This window comes from Pinus tabuliformis, chromosome Q, assembly GCF_031772625.1.
Source record: "Pinus tabuliformis cultivar Carrire ecotype Pingquan chromosome Q, CPIR1, whole genome shotgun sequence".
Lineage (NCBI taxonomy): Eukaryota > Viridiplantae > Streptophyta > Pinopsida > Pinales > Pinaceae > Pinus > Pinus tabuliformis.
The window spans coordinates 1,321,931,597-1,321,952,366 of NC_142296.1; the positions used below are offsets into that span (position 1 = coordinate 1,321,931,597).

Consider the following 20,770-nt stretch of genomic DNA (forward strand, 5'->3'; position numbering starts at 1 on the left):
CTTGTGATTTGATTAGTGTCCTCCCTCTGATATTTCTTGCTTCCACTTGGAGATTGATGATCTCTTACTCATCCTTGGTCGAATTCAGAGAGGCAAGTGTCACAGGAGAAGTTTTTGGAAGTTTCCATGCCTCTCCACCTCGCGGAATGACACTGCCATTTGTCACTTCTCGTCCATCGCACCCCATAGAAGGGCTTTTTGAAATTAAACGCACCCACATAGTGTATTTAGGTAAGATGCAATGCACTTTGCCTATGGAGCAGCTGAAATGATCCTATTTTGACCAGTTCTGAGCAGTTTTTCATGGAGAACTTCTGGGAGAAGCTGTAATCAGTTGACCTTGCTCCTTTAGGGGTTAGAACAACACTTTTAGGGACTTAGGATCCCTTGGTTTATGGACATTTCATGCTTGGGGTTGTAGTGCCCAAAAATGTCTATAACACATTGGGGATACCTTGGAGCAAAGAGGAGAGGGCATTGGGCCAAAAAGCCAAGAAAGAATTCTTTCTACCAGAGGAACAGTTTACAGAAGACAAGAATGGGGTCCAGAGAGCCAGCCTACATCCTTTTTGGAGCGAAGTCAACTTCCAGATCATGAAATACATTACCTGTGAGGGGCGGTTCAGTATTGTCTATGACTATCACTTCCGGTTGCTGAATGAACTCAGACATAGGATGGATTTACCTCCAAAATAGAAGTTAAGCATCCCCTATTTTCTCCTACAATTATTAATTGAGTGTGGCACAAAATTGAAGGAAGGGACACCGGATCAGCTAGCCCATGATGGGCTTATCAAGCTTCTAGTGGAAGATGCCCTCCATACCTACACTGTCCCTCTCTTCTGGGAGATTTTCCGCAACATGTCCAGGGATAATGATATTCAAATTATGGCCGAGGAACTCACTTCATCCAGCAGTGAAGAAAGGGAACACACTGAGGAAGAAGAGAAAGCCAGTGGTAAAGAAACATAGGACAGACCACCACAGAAAGAACAAGAAGAGAAACGAGGGAAAGGCCAAGTTGCTGAGCCCAAAACTGTGGGAGGAACAAAGGCACAAACACCAAGGGAGAAACGATTGCAGAGTAGAGTAGAGAGAACTAAAAAAGTCCAAACAAAGGAGGGCACAACCAAGGCAACCACACAGAAATTAAAAGGAAAGACACATCCAGCCAAGCAAACCGAAACTGTTGAAGCAGTTTCTACAGGAAGCATGAAAATTGCTTCTACAGGAAGCATGAAAACAGTCGACACAGGACTTTCTACAGGAAGCATGGAAACGGAGCAGAAAAGGGAGAAATCGCCTAAGATTTTGGCCAGGGAGGCGGCAGCAGTGCTGGCTGCCCTAAGCACATCTCGAAAGTAAAAAGGGAAGAAAAAAAGGGAGCCTTCCATGTATTTTAAGGCCAGAAGGAGCATGCGAATAAAAACTGGCAGACCCCAGCCACAATCAAAGGAGCCAATTACAATTGTGGACACCCCAGCTAAACAAAAGGAAAGGTTGCCTTCAAAGGCATCCATCACCTATGAACGGGGAAGCCCGAAAACATCCACCTGGAGACAAAGGATGAAAATGCTGGACACAAGACCTCTCTACAGGATGCTGAGACTATTCTACAGGAAACACTGGCTAGGCTAAAGGAGACCGAAGAAATGGAAGGAGAGGTAGCTAAATCACGACAGGAGGAAGAAAAGGTGGAGAACATTGTGGAACCTAGCCCCCAGCCCAGCTTGGGCTCCTACTATAACTTGTTAGAGGTTGGAAAGATCATTCCCCAAAAGTTTGCAGTGCCACTTTTCCTTGCATTAGAAGAGGAGAGAGTGAGGACCCACACTTGGATGAAGATCACTAAGTCCAAGGGTGTGGCAGATATAGGTCCCTTAGAGGAACAACTCAAAGAGTTGAGAAAGGAATTGGCTATGGTACGGCATGTGGAAAGCAACCAACGGGCCAAGCTACAGGAAGAAAATGAGCTTCCTAAACAATAGCTACAACTACAGGGATAGCATAAGGAAGACATGCCTCACATCTTGAGAGAACAATAGAAACAGGAGGAGCCCACAACAGACAAAGAAACCCCTGATGAATAGCAGAGAAGAGATGGGTTGCAGGCTGAAATTGAGACACTAACTAGACAACTACAGGAGAAAGACTTGCACGCAGGCCAAGAGATCTAGTCTATGAAACAATCGGTACAAGAAAAGGAGGCCCAATTGGCCTGCATGGCTAGCTGGGCGATGGAAGCTCTGCAGTGTAGGCAACCTGCCAAATCATATGCCCTATACCTTAAGGATCAGTGGTTGCAGTTTCAGATTAACACCTTGTCCCAAAAGGGCATCACTCCATTTCAAAATTATCATCAATTTGTGGCTTTATGTGACAGTAGCTCATCAGAGGACAAGGCTAAATTAGCAGAGTTTTGTTTGCACAACTTAGCCCTTCCAAACATGAATTCATGGCATCCCAACACTGTGGTAGGAGATTTCCAACTTATGGCCATGGCCTCTTGGATGAATCATGAGGAAAAAAGAGCAGCATGCAGTATTATGAGCAGGGAACTCAGTGAGCCACTAATGATCCGAGCAGAGCTAGAGGACCCCTCAATAGTGATAAGCGCCCACCAGTACTTGGCCAACAGCCCTCGGGATTTACCAGAATACATTGAGCAACAGGCTCAAGCTATTGCCCACTTTGAGGACATGGAGAGATTGTTGGGGGATAACTGCCTTCATGCCTTCACAAGGTGGTGGAACACACTGCCTCACAGCTTGAAGATAAGAGAATACCACTCTCCCACCAGGATGAGGGAGGCCTTGGCAAGGGTACCTCTCTACAAACAGTCGATGCAAAATCTGCAGCCAATTGGATCGGCCTAAAATTCAATCCTCCCTTGCTTTTGGGATTGCTAGAAGGAGTTAAGGAAGAGGATGAAAACAGACAGTGGAGGAAGTGGAAAGGAAAGCAGGATTTCATGACGGGGAAGAAGATATCACCGCAGAGGCCTGGGACGTGAGGGAGGCGGTCAAAGCTATAAAGGATGATGAGCTAGATTAGTTGCTCAAAGGATGAGCAACCCATTTAGCAGGGGGTTGATGATGAGCCCCAAAAATGGGTAACTTATTGGGCTCAATTTGCCTACTTTTCTTCATCAATCCACCCTTTTTCATAGATTATGCATGTTTTTTGAGTATGCTTATGTTATTTGAATGAATAAGGGTGGTCTGTGAGGCCAATACGTGGTTATTTCAGGTTTTTTAGACAAATTTTGGAACAAGGCCAAGAAATTATGAGCCAGGTGACAACCAAGCATGAAGGAACAAGGGTGAGGATTCGTAGGAAGGGTGTCTCTTGCATTAAATGGCCCTTCCTTGAAATCTCCACCCTCGACTCGGAGCTCAGCAAGGTCACCAAAACGAATCCGAAAGGCAGCCGAACAGCTTTGTGAAGAGCGACTGTTTACTGGCAATTTGAACAGCCGAGCTCCTTGAGTTAAGGAGGGCTTCTAGGACCCTCGTAGTGCATAAATAGGAAGGCTTCAGCTTTCGTAGTTTACTTTTGGAACTGTTGGGTTTTGCACTATAGTGCTATCATTGTCTCAGCTCATTTTTGTAGCTACTGCGGTATAACTTTCTTGTGATATGATTATTTTTGAGTAATGAAGAGTAGCTTTACCTGGCATCAGTTCTGAGTTTTTCTTAGGAGCCTATAGCTCTTGGGGTTGGGCCCAACCCAAGTTCCAAGGATTCCTTTATGTACTGTTATTTTCTATTTATGTCTTTGCAAAATAATTTCTGTTAAGTAGATTAAAATCTTGCTGGTTACCTTGGTCATTGTTGATGATTAGAAAGGATTTTTATGTTCATATTGAGTTGATAGGTTATTAACAGGGAAGATATTCAGAAAAAGGCCATCAAGGACCTCTGATCTCACCTCTCCCTCAGTGGGATCATGAGTTGGGACAAAGGTGACCTTGCTGCCAACAAAAACACTGTCATTGCCTCACCATGCAATCATTAGTGTTAGATTCTCATTTGTAGAAGTTGATACCAGTTGTGGTTAAGCGTCCAGATTCATGATTTCTCAGTTTGCATAACTATTTCACATGATTTCATTGCAAATAAACTTTTGTTCATTTCCTTTACTGTTACTTAGGCCAGATTAGAATAAAGTAGTTAGGTCATTGGTCTTCCAAGTCATCGTTTCTTCAGTTTGAGAAGTAACTTGCAGAGCACCTGTAACACCTCCCCATCTACTTGTACTCCATCAATTCCATCTGTTCCATCCCCTAACTCTGATTCTTGCCTCACATTTGCTACGTTCCCTCACTTTGGCCTAGTTTCCATATTTTTGTGCAACATTGCTCCACTCCTCCTTGAACAAATCCAGCCATCCTCATCTCTTCTCAGCTCCATCCACCAAGTCTTGGACCTCCTCACACCCTTAACCTACCTCCATACTCACTTCTTCACCTTTCTCTCTCCATCCACCCTCCGAAATCCCATTTCTGAACATCCTGTAGAAAATACAAAACATCTTGTAGAACCCCTGCAGACTTCCTGTAGAAGCTCACGGAAGCAGTTTCTTAATAGCCAAACTCAGTGAAACTCTCTGGAAGGGTGCTAGGGACCCCTTGGGCCCTCTCCTAACCTTCCCAACCTCTTTCAAGCATTTCCTCTCGCCAATCCACCTCTACACAATCAAAAACCAGTTAAAGCACATGCGTGACAATTCTGACACTTTACAGAAAAATACAAAAAGAAGTTTTTTCCAGATTTTACTGTAGAAGTAGCTTAGACACATGCATTTCACCTTCTCAGAATTCCATGGCATCTCCTTCAGTAGCTTTCATCCTCTTTCTCGCATCAGTAGGATTAGCTAGTAAAATTAGGGTTTGCTAGGGTTTGTGTTTCCTTTTAGCTTTTCAGTCTCTTTCTGCAAATAGGTTAGCCTCCTTTGAGTTAGCTTCCATCCATCAGTTAGAAAGCCTCTTCTCAAAGCTCATAGAAGTTGGCTTAAGCTCCTAGCGGACTTGTGCCAGCTGACCAAGTGATAGCTGCGGCAAGAGCTAGTACTTGTGCATACAGCATCGTCGCTTCCAAGTTTGTTACGAACTACCGGGTTGATAAGAGTAAAGAAGGGAGTCCCAGGAGTTGCAGCATTATTGTTGCAATACTAGAGCCCAGCACCAACCTTTTCAAAGAATGCATATGAGGGGCTCTCCCAGATATCAAACAACTATAACAACAGTGGAAACAAACAACTTAGATCAAAGAGGAAGCAATCAAACAACTGACCAAACTGGATTGGGAGACATACTCGTAGTATTTGGTAGAACCACATAGCCAATGGATGACTCTGCGACGCTAACTACCTCTTCACAGAAAATGGTGCTAGCTCTATCAGATGCCATATTTGCAGGACCGTTAAAATCCACAATCGGCCAACCACCCTAGGTCAAACCAATGATCAATATTTGCAATATGAAAGATCAAGTAGCCAACTGAGATAATTCAAGTTGAAAGAAGATTGTCATTAGTTTAATTCTATTTTTAGTTCTATTTTTTCTTACTTCGAGGAAGGTTGTTTGAAACCTCCTCAGTTTTTTTTGTAATAATCTATTTTTTAGGCATGTATTATAGTATTTAAACCCCTCTCATGCATTTAGAGAGGGGTCCAGGATTTTATCAAAAACACTTTACAATACATTACACTTCTGTATTTTTGTGAAGGTTTTGATGAAATTATTGGAACATGATCTATTTTTCTTGAATATTGAGCATGCTCTGCTGAAATTTCACTTTTGTACTCTTAGAGTGCATTTGATTGGATCAATATTGCTAAGCCCACGATCAGAACCTTCCATATATGGTACTTTTATCATATGATCATGTTTTATTTATGCATTAGCAATATTCTTTCTTTGATTGTCTTATGTATGAAAATCTAAGTTATAGTTCTACATTATTGCACTTTCGTATGATGTTTCAGCTTTGATTACTTATTGAATACATGAAAAATTACTACATGTGATAATTTTTTCTAAATTGTTTTGTCTAACTATTTATCCAAAACAATTATCATTCACGATTTCATTTCTTTTAGCAGTTGAATAATCTTCATTACCAGTTTATTTGAGATATCTTTGTAGAAAACATATCTTAGTTTACTCCTAGGTATATTTTTAGTAAGATAACGTTAGAATAAAATAGATGCATGTGTTTATTGTTTACATTAGATCATTCTTACTTGAATCATTCTTCGTTATATCTTATATCACCGCAACAACATTATCAATCAATCCTCTATGTGAAACTGGTTCCATTATCCCTAGTCGGAGCCACTATACCAAATGGAAAAGGAGCTTCTTTTAAGGTTCGGACTAGGTGGTTATCCCCCATGTTGTCGCAACAAATTTTGAGGCTTCAACAGGTCCACATATCATCTTTACAGGGACTGCTCATCGCACTGGTACTAATGCTACTACTATTACTACTACTTACTATACAAGTTTTATTTTCACCAGTTGAACATGGAAGGAGGTCCAACTGTGTCTCTAGAAATTAATTGATGAAAACAAGTTCCGCGAAATCCAACAGCTCATTATGCCCATTCAAGGGAGTTACGTTTTGCTTCATGTAGCTCTCTAAAAGTAATTGTATCTGGTTTTTCCAACCCTTGTATGGAAGCCATAACTGTGACCAGTTAGTGGAAAAATATCCTTGCATATTTCTTGACTAGTCTCGGCTCAGTAATACCCCATATGCTTTCGGATGTCCACAATTACAATATTGATGCATTGATGAACTCCTTCATTAGATGATAGTCATAGGATCACATCTCTGAGTTCACCAATTGCTAGAACACAAGTTCTGTCTACTTGGATGATTTATACATTTGTCTTCCTCCATTGACCATTGATTTTCTTGGCCACAGAGAGTGGCACGACATTAATCGATGCACTAGAATAAACCAAGCAGTTGTAGACATTGAATTTAAAGATTTCAAATGACAACAAGAAAGGTGGGAAGAGTGAGTTTGCCTCCTCCATGCAGAGCGTGTTAAGCACAGACCATAGAGTGTCAAGATTGTTACTATATCCCTTGTTTGAAGAGGTGGCATCACCAGTAGAGATTTTCCCGAGTGCTCATAGAAGAATGTCCCGCTAGTTCGTGATTTTTGTAAGTTCAAACAGAGAAATATTTGCATGATCCTTCTTCATGTCTTCTACAATGTTTTACTCTGTTGCAAGAAGAATCAACGAGGTGTCCGGGGGTGGAACTGAATTCATGGTTTTCGGTGGGATGGTTCTGTCTAAACTAGTTATGGAAACACTTTTCATTAAAGTTGTCTTCATAGAATTTCTCTTAGTTTTCTGTGTTGAGTCGACTAGAGGACCCATTTTCCTTAACAATTTTTCTCTGCATTTATTTTTTGGTACCTCAATCAAAGTGGTGGCCCCTTGATTCCTCAAGTTGTATCAGTTTTTTTTCTTCAGGGTCAGATCATCACTCTGAGGTTCCTTATCGGTGGTGTTTTTCTAGGCTGCGAGAACATATTGATACATTTTTACTACATGCCCAGTGCTTGGAGATTCATTAGATGTAGAAAATTATTCTTCTTCATTAGGATCCAACTGTTCATCAACCATGGCCTTGTCACACAACTGTGTAACAAGAGTATTCATTTCAAGGTTCCATTCTGGGCATGTTTTTTCTGAATTATATTCGTGGTGGAACATGTAGTATAAAACTGTGCCGATTTTATAAATGTTTAGAACCATGTTGAAGCTTTGTGTAGATTTGGCCAAATAGCTGTTGCTACTGTTGGAAGCTACATTCTTCCTTTGCGGGTACTTGGGGGGCTTGCTGCTCACGATAATCTTGATTTTCCGCTGTTTAAGTTCAACCATTTATGTGTATAGAGACTTAATGAGACGAGTAAGATTCTCAATATCACTCATTTCCTTTTCCTTGGCCTTGCTCACAGAGGTATGAGGCCTCTTACCCACATCTTTGGAGTCCTTAGTGGGTTCATCATCTGCAATGACTCCAATAGTGCACAAATCCTTCTCTATGGTAATAGCCTCTTCATAGTATTTTCTTAACATTGGTTTAGCAGCTCGATTGACGAATTGCACAATATTGGTTGGAAATTCAGAAGTGTAGTAGTCGATAGTGATGGAGTTATGAGGTTTTGTGTCATCTAAGAACTTGTTTAAAATACGGTTGAACCTCTGATTGAAATCTTTGACCTTTTCTTTCTACTCCATCTTGAGACTACCCAACTCCTTTAGTCACATGGCAGGGGTCTTGTCTTCAGAAAGTTTCTCAAGAAAGATCCTTTTGAATACCCTCCAATTCTAGATGGAGTTTGGATGAAGGTTTTGGTACCACATAGCTACTCTGCCATCCAACGTACATGGAAATAATCTAGATGCAACATCATCATAGCGTACCTCGAGTTTCTGTAAATGTAGGTAGAAAGTGTCTAAGTGATCTTTTGCCTTCACTGTCTTGTCAGGTTCATATTTTGTTAAGAGATTCTCTGCATCTCTTGGTATATTGTGCAGGACACTCAGAAGTTCCAGTGGGCCCCGAGTCATCCAATCTAGATTTTGGTCTACCATGTTTTCTTATTCGTTGTCTTCCTCTTCCTCTTTTGAATCTGATGACTCCTCTTCTAAATCTGTTGGTTCCTCCTCTTCTCCTCCTCCTCCTTCGTTTCCTTCCACTCCGCCTCCTCCATCGAAACCTAAACTCAAGAGCAAGGGGTGGCCTTATTCTTCTCCTTAAAAGAGAGGAGGTTATTCTTCTTTCTCCACATGTTCTGCTAGCTCTTCAAGGGTGGCAAGGGTCGCTTCTTCAACAAATGTAACTACTACTCCTATGGGGGTAGTCTTGTTCTTATTTTGATGATATGGAAGAGCGTACCCTCCTAGAATCAGTCCAACAAATTTTGCAAATTAACGGGTGATGGGACGAAGATCCCAGATTTGATGGTACGAGATTTCACGTTTAAGCCTAGGAGGTGAGGAATTACCAACTTCAGAATTGTGGGTATGGGAGAGGGAGTGAATGTTACTACCTTGACCAAAAAATGGATGAGTGGAGTCGGTGGGACAATCAGCCATAAAATACTATAGGCCCTCCTTCTAGAGCCAGAAATGTTGATGGTGTTGGATCCACCAACATTTAGGGAATCTCCCCGATATGAGGTCCTAAATAAACCTCACACTGTTTGGTGTAGGAGTCCCATCTGGTATGATGGCCAGGTTGTGAAATAATTAGAGATTTGTCTCGACTCTAGCTTTCAGCACAAGAGGGTGTTGCAATGGTACCTTAGAAAAGCAAGGCAAGTGTACCTGGTGAGTGTGCAATGCCACTGTGTCTAAGTTCTCTTATTGAAAAATGGGGGAGAAAAGTGAGCCTCTAAGTGATAAGTAATAGCATCGCCTAGGAAGAGATACACGTGAACCAGGAAGACCTGTCTAACATCTAGAGGAATATTCCAGATTGGATGCGACAGCTATTAAAATGAAAGAACAGGGAAATATCCATCTACCATCGAGCGGAATAACATACAACAGATGTGACAGTTGTTATAACTGATGAGTAGGAAATGTATGTCTAGTATCCCGTGGAATATTCCACAAGGATGAGACAATAGTGACAACCATTACAGCACCATCTCAACAAGATAAGCACTAAAACAATTGAAATAGTTCAACTATCTTAGTACATGTGAAACAAACTTGAAATATAAATGTTCACAGAATAGTCTTACAAACATCCATAAGTCATGCATGGAAAAGTTTTGGCTTGAAAAGGCTCTTGTATTAAGCAAAATTCTAAGACACATATTTACATCATACATCACTAGCCCCAGTAGTGGGACATTGGAGCCAGTCCTTGCCCCTCGAATAACAGACTGAAACTCTCTATGCTTTGTGGGAGGAGCCAAGGTGAAAAGTTTGTTTCTCATACAATATGGGGGTATATATAACAAGGGGTGATGCTTGACCCTTATGACTTTATGAATACCCTCATGATTGTCCAAATTCCTATGAATTTTCAATTGATGTTACTCTTCATATCCATGTGTGTCCATTGGACTATTATATTTGATTTACAATAAGCATGGCTCATAATAGTGACTTGGCCTTTGACAACTCATGACACAACTTGAGATGACACTGTTGACATGGACTAGATTGCTAAGGTGGCAATGTCAAGCCTTTGTTGTTGGTGAGTGATAAATGTGTCCTTGGATGTGCTTTCTCTTCTCCTCAACATAGCTTGATGATGTGGGGTCTTCAATGATCTTCGGTCTTGAGAGGTGGTTGCATGCATGTGTTCCCTTTGCTTGTTCTTGATAAGTTTCATTGTCCATTTAGCTATGAGTGAGCCTTCTAGCATGTTTGTTCCTTCTTCTCTTTCTTCATCGGCTCGTCATGATCTAACAATGTACCTGTTCCTACAATTCACTGATGGCAGAACGACATCAAATCCAAAAACTCTCTAGTCTAAGATGATGCATTGTTATTGATGGACTGGGCCCGGGATGGGTGACAGGTTGGGAAAGAGGACCCAGTAACTACGCATTGTGCATTTCTAGGTGACAAGGAGGGAGTTTGGTCAATGAGATTGCACAGAGTGCAACTCAGGCTTGGATGAGGAACTCCTGAGCACAATACTCACTACCGGGAAAAATTACGTAGAAGCCACTAGGAGATAGGATTTCACAGTTGAGATAGTCAATGGCTAATGTAGGATGGGATCCTAGGAGGTAGGTCTATGCAATTTTAAGAGGTAAGGTAGGACTGGTCAGTAGAGGGGCCTGGGAGGATAGGTCTATGTAGTTCTTCAGATTAGTGGGTCCCAGCGGAGGGAGGACATTGGGGAGACACTTATGTGTGGTTTTGGGAGGTAAGGTAAGCTTGGTCCTCTATGAATTATGGGGTTCCAATAGGCATGGAAGAAGCTTGATGACTGGTCTTACAAAATGCCCAGTTCACGTTAGACTGGGAGGAGTTACTACACAAATCTAGGGATGAAGGGAGGTTGCTTAGCTCTAGAATTATGCAGTGCAACTGCCCTAGGGGACAATGATTGTGCGCTCCGTAGTTCTAGGTAGTAAGGTTTCATCATTGAGGGCTAAGACTGTGCAGTGCGCAATTCAGTTAGGGTCCAATGAAATTGAATTGCCCAGTCAGAAGGATTTTCAGAGAATTGGCTAAGTGTGGGAGGAAGGTGAGCTTGTGAGGAACTTGAACTTGTGATCACACACTTAGCATACTTCAATGACATGACAAAATAGACCACCGAAACAATGAGACAAAGCATTACCCTCTATGAGACTATCCTAGAACGAAAAGCGACAAGTGTGACACTTAAGATGGACTTAGGACGACCGTGATGACACTTGTGAGATGATGCTTAAAACTTTGTGTATGAATGGGACAAATTTTTACATAGCTATGACAACTCGAATACATAAATACCAACCTTTGAAATCACTAGAAAAGGACCACAAGCATGGTAAAATAATCAAACATGCTAAAAGACAACCATTGAAACAATAAGACATAGCATTACCCTCTATGAGACTATCCTAGAACGAAAAGCGACAAGTGTGACACTTAAGATGGACTTAGGAAGACCGTGATGAAACTTGTGCGACAGTTCTTAAAACTTTGTGTATGAGTGGGATGAATGTTTATATATCTAGAACAACTTGAATACAAAAATACCAACCTTCGAAATCACTAGAAAAGGACCGCAAGCATGGTAAAAAAATCAAACATGCCAAAAGATGATAGTTGATCAAAGAAGCAAAAGGGGTAAAAGACTCTAAGAAAGCTCATGAAATGAGCTCAAGTGTTTGCAAAAATAGAAGGGAAGACCAAAGTAAGGCTCCGAAATTAAAGTGTGAGCCAAAAATTTTGGAGGGTTTTGGAACCACTACAACAAATCCCTATACCTATCATCCTAGTGTCCTTCCTGTAAGATTTGATTCTGTAAATTTATCCCATATGAACTTATAGCTGCTATATCATTCACCTACACTCTTATGCTAAGAGGATCTGCAACCCTGTTTTCCTTTCCCTTAATGTACCTAATCTCGAATTCAAACTCACTGATCATGGCCAGCCATATAGCTTGCCTGAAATTTAGATTTGGTCTGCAAAACAAGTATATCAAACCACTGTGATCATTCATTAGGATGAAATACCTACCAAGAAGGTTGTGTCTCCACATACTCAAAGCATGGATGATCATTGGCAACTCAAGATCATGTGTCACATAGTTATGCTCGTGCTCATTTAGTTTCCTTGATTCACAACTTACCACCTATCCTTGCTACATCCAGACTCCACCATGTCCTATTTTACAAGAATATGTACATACCACAAACTCTTTATCTGGATATGCAATCTTTAGAACTAGAGCATTTGTCAACAATTTTTCAACTGCTCAAAACTTGATGCACATTCCTTTGTCCATTCAATTTTCTTCCCTTTTCTCTGCAATGATGTGATAGGATATGAAATCCATGCGAAGTTCCTAATGAACTTCCTATATTAACCTGCTAACCTCATGAATGACCTCACCTCATACACATTCCTAGGAGCTACCCATTCCATGATAACCCTTATCTTTTCTGGATGCACTTCTATGCCTTCCCTCGAAACAACATGTACCAAGTAATGCACATTCATTTGAAAGAAACCACATTTACTAAGCTTGGCATACAACTGATGCTCTCTTATTAATCTCAATATTGCTTCTAAGTGTTTGGCATGCTCTTCTTCATTCTTAGAATATATCAATATATCATTAATGAACAAAAAACAAACTTATCTATATCAGGAAGCAATACACTATTCATCAAGCACATAAAGTAGTTGGAGCGTTAGTCAAACCAAAAGGAACAACAACAAACTTATAATTCCCATACCTAGTTCAGAAAGAAGTCTTGTAGATGTATTCTTATTTAATGTGTACCTGATGGTATCCTCATCTCAAATCAATATTCGAGAACATTGCTTCTCCCTTCAACTAGTGAAACAAATCATTAATCCTTGGCAACGGATACCTATTCTTAATTATTACCTTATTCAATTTCATGTAGTCAATACACAACCTAAGAGTACCATCCTCCTTCTTCATGAACAATATTGGTGAACCCCAAGGTGATACACTTGGCCTAATGTATCCCTTGTCAAGCATCTCCTTCAACTGCAACTTCAATTCCACTAACTCTGGAGTGCTCATCTTGGAAGGTGCCTTAGATGCTGGTGCTGCTCATAGTACCAACTCAATAGAAAATTCCACTTGTGAGGTGGAAAATTTGAAATATATATGGGAAATACATCCTAAAAATGGTGTAGAACCGGGTACATGTTCAATACTTCTGCATTTCAACATATTTACCTTTGTCACTAGAAATATGTACTGCAAATAACACACACCCTTTCCTATGACTGCACTTTCCCTGCATAGTTGTAACAATTCTGAGTGATGCTACCTTTTTCTTACCCTACAATATTCTCTATTCCCAATTGTCATTCAAGCACTCAATAGACTTATCATAATAGTCCACCTTAGTCCTATGAATACAACCAATACATACCTAATAGCATACAGTATGAACCTAAAGGAAGTACATCTAGATGTGCTAACATAGGCATAGCATTCAACTCAAATGCATAAGCTCTTACCCAATGGTGAACTCTTTTCTTTGTACCTATAGCCATCTACACTAACCAAGAATCCACACGCATCCACTAGGTCAAGAATAACATAAATATAGTTAGATCCAGGGTCAATCAAAATAGAAACAACTTCATCACAAATCTTGTCATCCATCTTGATAATAGATCCCTGGTGATCCACCTTCATGTTATCCAATGTTTCATAGATTCGAGGAATACTCTGCACAACATCCCCAACTGTCTACGCCTCTTGTGCACTGTAAATCTGATGTCTACCAACCTGATACTATGAAACATCTCTCTTAATATGCTCCTTACCACATGTCCAACAATGCAACTATCTCCTACCATCACCTCTATTATTTTGTTCTTCGGGATGAGGTCCATTAAACTTCTTATTAGGTACAAACATTCTATTTTTCACCTACATCCTAGGGTCTTGTTCTTTTCAGAGGCCATTGACCTTTAGTCTTGTCTTTCCATTTCCAACATTGATGATTTTATGTTTTTCTCCTTTATTGTTCATAACAATGTTTCAACTTTCCAATGATTTCTTCAAGTGACTGAGGCTCATCATACTCAATCAAATCTCTAAATGCTAATGGAAATCCCCTAAAAATATATATGAAATATGGCTTTCTCATCCTTAAGATACGATACATACCTCAACAATTCTAGGAACTTTGTCATATACTCCTCATATGTCATCAATCCCATCTTTAGCTCATAGAATTCCTTGGATTTACTATCATAGTACCTTTCTGACAAGTACTTCTTCATGAAAAGTATCTTGAATTCATGCCATTAGCGAAATTTTGAGGTAATAAAATAATATTATATTACATCATCAAATTTTAGAGGGAAAAATTAAAAAACTATTTTTTCAACTCGTATTTTCAACTTATCTCCCTATGGGTTTACTCAAATTTCAAGTGATGCAAAATTTGATTCCTCATCCAAGGATTACCCATGTTGCATACTTTCGATGGACCCTTCTACACGAAAAATAAGAAATACATGTAAAAACATGATTTCCTATTTTAGACCTCAAAATTTCTCTAATGCAACTCAAATCCTCTATCCTAATGTATCTAACCTGCTTCATATCTTCCCACCGGATGTTTTCTTTCCCTTTCAGGCTGAAGATAGGTGTTCTAGCCTTCATATTCTCTGTATAGTCATGTAGCTCAAAGAAATTCTTCATGCTGAGTAACCATGAATTTTCATCTGATATCTTATTCAAATCTCCATAAAATGTAGGTGCCTTCGATTTATTAAAATCATCTGGAAAATATCCCGTGTCACTCCTCTTGTAAGGATGATAATGCTGATCACCATGATATCTATTTGAACTAGAACTAGAATAGAACCTGTGTGCATCACCTCTCTTATCCGGCGTATCTAAGAACCATCCATCTCTGATTGTGTTATCCCTATCTGACCTATGCCCACAATGAGACCTAATGCCATATGCCCCATTAGTCCTTTCCTCCTGTACATGAATGATCCTAAGTGGTCCCTATCTCTGCAAGTCTGACAAAATCTAAAGGATAACTGCATTAGCCTCTACTTCCTTCTCTTGTTTCCAAGTGATCAAGTCATTATATGCTTTGAAACTTCATATTTATTCCTTCAAACTTCTCAAAGTGTTTTCTATGTTGGGAGAGTACCCATTTCCATGCTTCTCATTTGATCTATAGAGAGAATCTCGTGAACTGTAGTCTACCATTGATCCAAATGGAAATCCACCCATGGTAATGACCTGAATGGAAATATTCCCATGGTATTTACCCATGGTAATGTAACTCAAAAATGTTATAAATAACGAGCCTCTTTTTGTAAGAGGACAGGGGGTCCAGCACAATGTAGTCACAATTATCATTTTCTGGTCTAATCAAATTTAGTTCATGAATTATTTTCTGCTTTAGTTTACTTTTTTTCTTTTTTGGGTGTGGCAATTACCCAGATCTTGGGGCCCTCTCAAAGATCCAAATCATTGGTATCAAAGCAGGCGTTTCCTGACCTAATTTTTTCCAGATCTACAGATTTAATTTGGTGATGATGGTTTCAATTTAATGTAGACCTTGAATGAGTTCTTGATGAGTTCATGATATGCAGATCTGGTTGTTTGATGTCAAAATTTCGGCTATAAATTCTGTTTGTGGATGAAAGTGTCATATATTCTTGGATTCTGTGAAGAATCATGGCACGCTTAGAAGGTAATGATACCAACGATCTGCCTAGGAACCCTGTGAATTACACGTCTATTACGTCGCTCTGGTTCCTAGAACGTGCAACTCTCATGCACCCAAAGCGCAAATCGGTCATCCATGGCACCCAACAATATACATGGCATCAGACATATGAAAGATACAGGCGCCTCACATCTGCCTTAGCTAAGCGCTCCATTGGCCCTGACACTAGGGTTGGGGCGCTCGTGCCCAATGTGTTGGTCGCCTACGAGGCCCATTTTAAGATCCCCATGGTGGGGTCTGTGTTGAACAACATCAACATCCGCCTCAATGCCCACACGATCGCTTTCCTTCTTGAACATTCTAGGGTCGTATCTATACTGGTGGATCAGGAGTTCTTTACGCTTTTGCAAGAGGTGTTGGGGTTGATAGCAGAAAATAAAGGGAGTGGATTCAAAGCTCCATTACTGGTTGTGTATGGGGATGAGACCTATGACACGGGTAATCTAATGCGGGCCCTACTTAGTGGAGTACTGGAGTATGAGGACTTCTTGTAGGAAGGAGATCCAAGTTCAAGTGGCAGCTACCTAATGACGAGTGCCAGAGTATTACATTGGGGTATACTTTGGGGACCATGATGAGTCCCAAGGGCATGGTGTTAAGCCACTGGGGTGCATATGTTGTAGCCCTTAGCGCTTCTCTATCTGGGGAAAGGAAGGATGACATCGTTTACCTGTGGACTCTACCAATGTTCCATTGCAATGGTTGGTGCTATGCAATGGGGTATGGCAGCATTCTCTGGTACAAATATATGCTTGCATCAGGTAACTACCTAGCTGATATTTCTCACCATAACTAAACATAGGGTTAACCACTTTGTCACCATGTCGGTGGTCCTGAACTCGATAGTTAATTGTGACCCACTTAATCGAGTCCCCATTTCACACAGCGTCAACTTCATGACTTTTGGATCAATGCCCTCGTTGGCCACCCTGGAGAAGATGGAAGAGCTGGGACTTTGTGCGACGCACACATATGGCCTCAGTGATACCTATGGGCCATCCATTGTGTGTGCACGGAAGGATGAGTGGGACTCGCTCCTTTTAAGGGATCGAGCCAGACTGAAGTCTCGAAAGGGTGTGCGCTATGTTTCGCTGAAGGGGCTGGATGTGGTGGATCCGAACAACATGTACCCATCCCAGCCAATGGTATATCCATTAGGGAAATTATGATGAGGGACAACATGATGATGAAGGGCTACCTCAGGAACCCAGAGGCCAACCGAGAGAGCTTCCACTGCAAGTGGTATCACTCTAGAGACCTGGCAGTCAAGCACTAGATGACTATATCGAAATCAAGGACCAGTCCAAGGACATCATTATCTTTGGCAAGGATAATATTAGTAGTGTGGAGGTGGAGAATGTGTTGTATGGTCATCCTAGGGTTTTGGAAGCCTGAGTTGTTGTGAGGCCCGATGAACATTGGGGTGAGTCTCTGTGTGCCTTCATAACCCTAAAGGTGTCGGTTGATCCAAATGAGGATGAAAGTGGTATCATTATGGAAAATGCCCATTCCTACAACAACAATCTTATGAGGCACATGCTGAAGAGCATCAGAACCCCCAAGCTCTGTTGCGTGGTTGTCAACACCTACATCTGCGAGCTCTTCAATGAGGACCTGTTACACTAAAATTTGTCACCATGACTATTTGCAGTTAGTATGGCTCCATCAACTGTCATACTATCCTCCTTGGCAAGTCTTATACCTCTGTTCCTCATGTCAAACTCCAAGAAAGAGAGAAAGTCCTTAAAAATTCAATTAACTCTGGTTACGCAGTTTCTCTTAACCTTACCTGCATGTATGCACCTCAAGTTCACAATACCTGCATACTTGTACGCTCTGTCTGTAAAGGGGTGGGTGCGTACTCCTGTAAAGGTCAAAAGGTGCGAGTTTTACTTCAAAAAAGTTACTTGTGGTCGATTCTAGAGCATTCTAGAAGATGGTTTGACGTGTATTGAGCGCCTCCAGATGGTTCATGCATCCCTATGAAAGAGGAACTTATCCCATGAAGAGGGGAGCTATCCCATTGAAAGAGGGGCTTATCCCATTCATGGTGGACCTGATTAACTTCCTCCAAAGCATTATAAATACAGGCATTGGGCCAGAGGGAGGGGAGGTTGAAAGCTGAACATTCCTAAGGGTAGATGCTGCTGAAATTAGGACTCCCTTATAGAGCTTGAGAGGAGAGATTCCCATCCTTTCTTAGCTTCATTTGGAAGTGGGTGAGCTGATCAAAGTAAAGGAGAACTCTTGCTGGACCCTGGGAGGGACCTGCACAACACCAAGGCACTGGTTGTAATGGTTTCTTTTGTTTCCAATTAATACAATTAAGTTCATTTTTCTCAACAAGTTGTTATATATAATTTGTTTCATATACTCCTTGGTCTTTATGTTGGATATGTTTTATTATATGAGTTATTCAGGTGCTATGTAATCGTTTGCTTGTTAGTGAATGAAGGTTTCAAAGAGAAGGAGGAGCTCATCTGGATCAGAGAGGCTGGACTGCTACAAACAACGTTGGACTAAAGGTATGCTTTAAACACCTGGTTGCTTGTATTTTAAGTACATATTTAGGGAAAGATAGTGCTTGATTGTCTTGTTTTTCACTAGAAAGCCTTAGCTTCTAGGGAGGTCGGTTTTGTCCGCAAAATTGACTCTTTCCGCATGACAAAATGGCGACTCCGCTGGGGACACCATGGATTTGATTGATTTCTCTTTTGATTGATACTTTGATTTGAGAAAAGTCGATTTCTTTCTGGTTTTTGGCTGATTGACTGTGAATTTGGGTGGAATAGCTTAGGGTTAAGTTAGATTTTATTTTTCTTGGTTTTGCTAGCAGTACGCACCCTCTGCGTTAAGCACAGTGCGTACCTGTACGCACTGCAGCTTTGTACACAGAGCGTGGCCGCACCTGTGCAAACAGGCTGCCTGCGTACCCTGTCAAAAGTTGAGAAAATTCCAATTTTTTCCTTTTTGCCTCTTAGATTTTGTTTATAATTTGTTTTTTGCTACCCAGATCCACTTGTTACCTGTCAAAATTTTTCATCTAAGCTTGTTTCATTAGTATCAAGGGTTTTAGTGAAGTTCATGGAAGTTCTAGCCCTAGGTTTGATTTTTGCATTGGTCTTGTAGTGACTTTGGCTTTAGAAGTTGTAAAACCTTGGATATCCCTGGTCTTGTCAGTCTTCTTAGGAGTCGGACCATTCGTAAAATCCACCTTTTTGAGAAACCTACCATTGTGTTGTCTCTTTGCGGAATTTCGAGAAGGCTTGTCTGTAAAGCTGTGAATTTCATTCTTAAGAAAAAGAACAAAAGATTTCTATTTTTTTTTTTTGACTGATTTATGATCTGCATGAATTAGTCTTTGGTTGAATTGTAACCGAGTAAAACATCCTGGAATTATATTTTGTAGGCTTTCACCCCATTGATTTTGCTTTTAAGTAAATTTCTCTTAGATTTTCGTAGATTTTAAAATTGATTTTTGTTAAGTAGTTTTTCATGCTTTGTTAAAATAAAAAATAAAAAAAAAAACTATTTTTGAATTGATTTGCATTAGTTTTTCTTGATGAAAATAGTGCATTAGAGAATTTGTTATATTTTCTCTTAGTGATCAATTTTTGCATTGTTGGAAGTGAATGGAAACTCTCTCCTTACTTTAGTTAGGATTCATCGAATTGAAAAGATTACATTATCATATTCGATTGCATTCAGTTGAGTCGGGTCATAACACCATTGGTTTCACATCCATTTACCCTTTTGAGTAATAACAGCCTAAATAACACAGCGCTTAATTAAAATTCATCTAGTAATTTTTACATTTCTAGGGCTCTGATACACCAACATAGCTTAGGCTAGTGTCTTGGAATAGGAGAGTAATTAACTCTCCAAGACAGCAAAACCAAACAAGTAGCTTATCTTGTGGTAGGATAAATCCAACTGTTACATTTATACTCTGGGAAAGCTCCTCTTAAAGGAGAAGCACGAGATCGTGTCCGAACCAGTGAGGGAATCAATCCTCCTTCATTGGAAACAACACTAGATATGCATGTACTACAAACGGTAAACCTCGGATTAACCATTGTCGAGGAGCCTGGGGTCACTTGTCGACAAACCTTGGATTATTGTCAAGGAGCCGGCAAGGGGATTGAGCTTGTTACTCTGCCCTTGCGTGCTATCGGATCGTAGACTATTCCCCCAGGTATATTTGTTGCTGTTGGTGACCTTAGTGACTATTATCTTTAGGGTTCTACCCAAGGTGACGGTGGAGGGAAGATCCCACTATACCTGGAGTAGACGTCGGCTAGACTCACTTGGATTTTTTGGGGGGTTCACTTCACTCGAGACGGTTAAAGTGGAGGAACTTGGTCCAGTCTATTCATTAAGCAGGTTGTCGGGGTAACTGTTCCACCCGCCATTTCTGTACTAAATTCTGCGATGTTGGATTTCATCACCAACTAGTGTTTTCGGTCCAGAAAGTTATTGTTTGTGTGTGGTTTGACTCCTAGATTTGATAGTGCGTGTTAATTTGTTTGTTTTTACTTTTAGAGACCATAGGTGTGAATTGTGAATTTTAATTGTTAGGTGTGACTTGTGAATTGTTAATTTTAGTTATAAATTGTTAATAAAATTCACTGAAGTTGAATATAATGGCAAATGTTCTGGAATTTACCAACCTAGGAACCCCTCCTAACGAGAATCCTAGTACTTTTCCTTACTTTGGAAATGTTGGTCCTCCTTATATGGCTACTTTGTCATTACCTGGATTTACAATAGGTTTACCGATATGGTTATTTTCAACTTCGTT

The 20,770-nt window shown here is 40.5% G+C and overlaps 1 pseudogene; it reads left to right on the forward strand.

Annotated features, from left to right (window-relative positions):
- The first annotated feature begins 15,917 nt into the window (after positions 1–15,917).
- LOC149224705 (acetate--CoA ligase CCL3 pseudogene) lies at positions 15,918–17,595 on the forward strand (annotated as a pseudogene).
- The last annotated feature ends 3,175 nt before the right edge of the window (positions 17,596–20,770 follow it).